The sequence below is a fragment of the Leopardus geoffroyi genome, chromosome B1 (genome assembly GCF_018350155.1).
Source record: "Leopardus geoffroyi isolate Oge1 chromosome B1, O.geoffroyi_Oge1_pat1.0, whole genome shotgun sequence".
In the NCBI taxonomy this organism is placed as follows: Eukaryota; Metazoa; Chordata; class Mammalia; order Carnivora; family Felidae; genus Leopardus; species Leopardus geoffroyi.
Genome location: NC_059327.1, coordinates 90,907,348 through 90,912,812, shown reverse-complemented (window position 1 = coordinate 90,912,812; position 5,465 = coordinate 90,907,348). Strand labels below are relative to the sequence as shown.

The 5,465-nt window shown below is 32.4% G+C and overlaps 1 pseudogene; it reads right to left on the bottom strand.

Annotated features, from left to right (window-relative positions):
* Positions 1–4,560: 4,560 nt before the first annotated feature.
* Positions 4,561–4,656, bottom strand: LOC123596605 (annotated as a pseudogene).
* Between the last annotated feature and the right edge of the window lie 809 nt (positions 4,657–5,465).

The window sequence follows — 5,465 nt, the reverse complement described above, 5'->3', positions numbered from 1 at the left end:
AACATAACATAACATAACATAACATAACATAACATAACATAAAAAATAAAGAATCCAAATCTAGTGCAATTCTATTCAACATTCTCACAGAGGGTTTTCTGGAGATGGGCAAATTAATTCCATATTTGCAATGGAAACAAAAGGCAAAGACTATCTAAAGTCGGGACTAGGGTGCCTGGGTGGCTCAGTTTGAGCCTCTGACTTCAGCTCGGATCATGATCTCCCGGTTCATGAGTTCAAGCCTTGTTTTGGGCTCTGTGCTAACAGCTGGGATTCTGTGCCTACCTCTCTCCGTCCCTCCTCCACTCACACTCTGTCTCTGTGTCTCAAAAATGAATTAACGTTAAAAAATATATATAAAGTTAGCCAGGATAATACTGAAGGAGTAAAGCACATATGTTCGAAGTGTTAGTCTAATGTATAAAGTTCTCCAAGGTAACAGCTGGCTACCAATATTATTATGTTTTAAGATTTTTAGTGGAATTGATGAATAATATCCTTCTTATTGAATTTATTACTATAAATATTGGACTTATTCCAATGTATGTTGAAACATTTTTAGATGGAAACTTATGGAACATTTAAGTCACACTGAGGCAAGCAACAGAGATTGTTTTTGATCACTCTGAAGTCCCATGCTGACCTATGCAATCGAAGAGATTCTTTCCATCTTTGTGCTCCATCATGAGTAGTGCTGCATTTATCACACCTACCAATGATGATATTTTAAACTTTTCAAATACTATTTGTCTGTTTTTAGTGGAGAGCTTATTGTTTTCTAAGAAACATGAAATGCTTGAACTATTTAATTCATTCCATTTCACAAATATTATAAAATTTATATTTGCATCCTCAACCAATGAGTAATTATTCTGCATTTTAAATTATTTGAAAAATAGTTTTTTCTGGTAACAAAGTTGAAATAAATGTTCTGTACATATGCAAAAACTCAGGAGATACATCTATATACACACCCTTGCTTATATTTATATATATAAAGTATATAAAATAGTACACATGTTTACATATAGGGTATATAACTCTGCTATATGTATCCAAATTGTTCATTAAAAGTGATTGTAGGGGCCCCTGGGTGGCTCACTCAGTTGAACTTCCAACTCTTGATTTTGGCTCAGGTCATGATCCTAGGGTCGTAGGATTGAATCATGCATCTGGCTCCATGCTAAGCATGGATTCCACTTAAGATTTTCTCTCTCTCTCTCTCTGCTTCTCCTCCCTGCCTCTCTCTCTCTCTCTCTCTCTCTCTCTCTCTCTCTTTCTCTTTCTCAAATTAAAACAAGAAAACCCTTGCCAACGAGCATTCCCATATCTTTGTCAGCACTTGATGTTCTCAGATTTTTAAATTACTGCCTTTCTAATGGGTTGGAGATGCCAAATTTTGGTTGTTTTGTGTTCTATTTCTCGGATGATTCCTACTGAGCTTAATTTGATTTTGAATGGGTATATTGACAAATAAGATTTGCTTTTCCTTGACTTTCCTCTTCGTTTTTATTGTCAATTATTATGGGGGCGGGTTCTAACAGAAAACTGATGTATACTCAAATGAGATAACTGAGGAGTTTAAGAAAAGACCACTTTACACAGACATGGGCAGTGTTCAGGCAAATCAACAAGAAGTGTTGAAGCACGCTGGGGCTAAAAACATCAAGGGAATTGTTGATACTAGCATATCTGATAGAGAAAGTGATTTCTAGAACATGCATGGAAAGAGGAGCTATAGGAGATGTCTGCCTTACAGATGATGTGCCGTTGGTAGAGGGATGCACTTAACACAATGTGTCCAAGAAGGCAGGTAGTCAGAAACATAACTTCCTCGTCCTCCTCTTCCCATACCTTCCCATCTCCTGTTGATCGATGGATCCCATCGACCAAACCCAAATGTGAAGCTAGAAGTAAGGCATCACCTTGATAAAATATACAAAATTTAGTGTCCTGGGAAATGGAAAATGGTAGAGAGATGAGGAATAATTGGAAAGAAGCAAATGGTGAATACCATAGTATCCCTTATATCTGTTTGTTGTTGTTGTTGTTGTTGTTGTTGTTGTTTATTTGGTTGGTTTTTTATTTTTTTAATTAAAAAAATTAAATTGAGTATAATGTTTCTTTGGGTGATATGTTTCAAATGTGTCTTCTCATTTCAAATTTGTACATCCTTTTGAATGCAGTTAAATTATTAATTGCAAAAATTTAAACTTTATGGATGCAGAAAATTTTGCATTAACTGCTGCATTCTAAGCATCTGGAAGAATTTCTGTAACAGGGCAATTGTTTAATATTTGTTGAACGAATGAATAAATGAATATTTTTCTTTAGGCTTTTTTCTGTTTCTGTATTATTTTTAATCTTTTCATATAGTGAGATAGAGTGAGAATATCAATGAGGTAATTCTTCTATATTTTTATTTAATAATTTAAATTTTTATTTTTCTCATTTATATATTAATCCACCTGGAATTTTATACTATATGATATGAAGTAGGGATTCAATTGTGTATATATGTATTTATGTGCTATATATGTATGTTTATATATGTATATTTGTATGTGATAGATATTTCACACTCAATTTACTAATATGTAATGTCTCTTACATGTCACATATGTCATATGTGACTATAGCAAATAACTATATGTATTTATTTCTCTATATCTAACCCAATCTCTGTCTCACTGGTTAGCAGTTTATACTTTTGTCAAAATTATATTCTCAATTTTAATGTGATTCTCTCTCGTTGGTTAGACATATTGTATTTTTACAATTAATTTGGTCCTCTATATGAATTTTGGAGTCATTTTCTCAAGTTCTATAAAATATCTCATTAATGTATTGATAGATTGGCACTGGATTTATAAGTTAACTACAAAAAAGGACATCTTTATAATTTTGATTCTTCTTAGACATACTTTTTGTTCTTTAATAATAGTCTGTAATTTTCAATATTAAGGTCTTCTACAACTTTGGTTGACTTTATTCTTTAATATCTACAAAATTTTTTTAAAAGACATTATACTTAATATTGAAATTCACTAGCATCCCTACTAATATTAGGAACAATGTAAGTATGTGAATTGTTATTCCGACTATTCAATTTTGTACTGGATGTCTTCATCACTAAGTAAAGCAGAAGCCAGATATTAGATTCCATATGAAATTGAAAGAACATTAAAAAATTGTGCTTGCTTCTATATAATGTAATTGTTTTGATAATGTAGTTATTTATATAGAAACTTCAACATAATCTATGAATGACCAGATAATAAAACAATTTAATAAGAATGTTGTATAAAAATATTAAGAGTGTTCTTTACAGCAGAGATTACCAAGTAAGAAAAAAAAAGAATATGGTACAAAAAATCCTACTCACAAGGGTCTCTTTTTTCTCTTCTAAAATATGATATAATGTGTTTAAGTATGTGTATAATTTTATTAATTTTCTCCTGTGTTAAGAATTTTTATTCTGCATATACCATGTATTTTTAAGCCCTGAAAATATCTGATATTTATTTATATTTCAATATTTCATATTTTTATTCAGAATGTCTTTTGCTTTTATGTCATCACCAAATGTTATCCTAATGCTTATTATCCTTAGTCTTGTTTATGTTGTTGTCATTTCTTCCTGAATTCTTGCAGATAGTTTTCAGTTTTCCACCATTATATTAATTCCACTTTCCACTGTCAGAATTTTGTTCTTTTTGTTTCCAAGGTAGCTTTCATTCCTGTTACTATCTTTTTGGGGGGAAGACTTTGCAGTTATATTTATCCTACTCTTTGTTCCATTGCATAAATACTATTTGGTCACTTCAAATGTGGCCAGTAGCAAAGACTTAATTCACTTAAATATCATTCTCTTTTTGGATTTCAGCTTGTGCTTTTAATCTCAATTTTCCTATTTATATCTTCTTCTATCCTTTTTTTTTCTTTTTACAGAACAATGCTACACAATTGTAAAACATATTTAATTTTCTGTAATATATAATCCTATTTCATAGACCTATTTTTTCTTCTAACTCCTCAGGAAAATTTCTTTTATCCTTTTTTTTTTCCTGCTTTCCCAATAGTATTTATGTCTGAATGATTATTTTCTCCTTTATCATAGAACAAGTTGCTTTTAACCTTGAGATATTGTGCGTCATCATATAGGATACCTATGTTGTCATGGACCCATTTTATTATCCACATTTGTGCTGGTGGGACAATGTTTTCAGATGTTCACATAAAAGCGGTCTGATATGTATAGCTTTCCTTTCCCAACATCTGGCAAATATCTAGTTTATGTAGATTTGCCAATGTGAGACAAAACTTAATCCCAACTCCTCCACCTGTCTCATAAAAAGGTACTTCATATATAGGATATAGAAAATGTGTCTGCCTTAAATCATCCTGGCTTGCTTAAACATTTTTAACTTTTGAAAATCACACTATGCCTCACTTTGTAGTGTAACCTTTAATGTCTCCTCATCAAATCCCATTGGTTTACCTAGGAGTTTAATTGTTACACCTTAAAAGTCCTACAGCCAAATGTTTTCCAGAGTTTACATTTAAGAGTTCATCATCTTGCTGTCATCTTTGTGCAGGGACCACGCTAATCTCTGTATTGTTCCAATTCAAGTACAGGTGCTGCCCAAGGAGCACAAGAGTTCATTGTCTTTTTTTATTTTTTTTATTTTTTTTTATTTTTTATTATATGAAATTTATTGTCCAATTGGTTTCCATACAACACCCAGTGCTCATCCCAAAAGGTGCCCTCCTCAATACCCATCACCCACCCTCTCCTCCCTCCCACCCCCCATCAACCCTCAGTTTGTTCATTGTCTTTTCTATTCAAGTGGCAGAATCCGAGGCTGGGGTTTAACGGACTAAGGAAAAAGAGATGATCCTTTCACCTAATTCTTTTTTGGGATAACTTCCCTTGGTTTTCATTGGCATAGCATGGCATAGCAAGAGATGTTTTAAATTACTTATATTTCAGTTCAACTCTTTTCAATAGATATTACAGTTAGTGAAAATATCTCCCAGATACTGGGAATCATTTCCTAGTCCTTTTCAAAGACATCATAAGGAAATTTCATATTTTTCTTTGAATCCTTTATTGAGATTTTGAAACAGGTTGTGTTAGGGCTGACAGTTACATGTCATGCTCACTGTACAATCCTGCAGACTGATTTTGTATTGAAATGGTAACACCATTTAGAGTAAAATCTTAAGCATGGGAGATATTCTCTGAATGGATATTTAGAATCTCTCTCTTTTTGAATTCTCTCATGTTTGGTTTTCAGATCAGGTACTGGAAATCAACAGTTGTAGTGAATACCCAATCTGAGACTCACATTGCATAGAGAGGGATAGAAATAGATAACGACTGTCAGAAAGAAAAAGAGAAAGTGACAAAGATGAATACTAAGGATAATTTACCTGGATATATACACTATTCATTCTAAAAT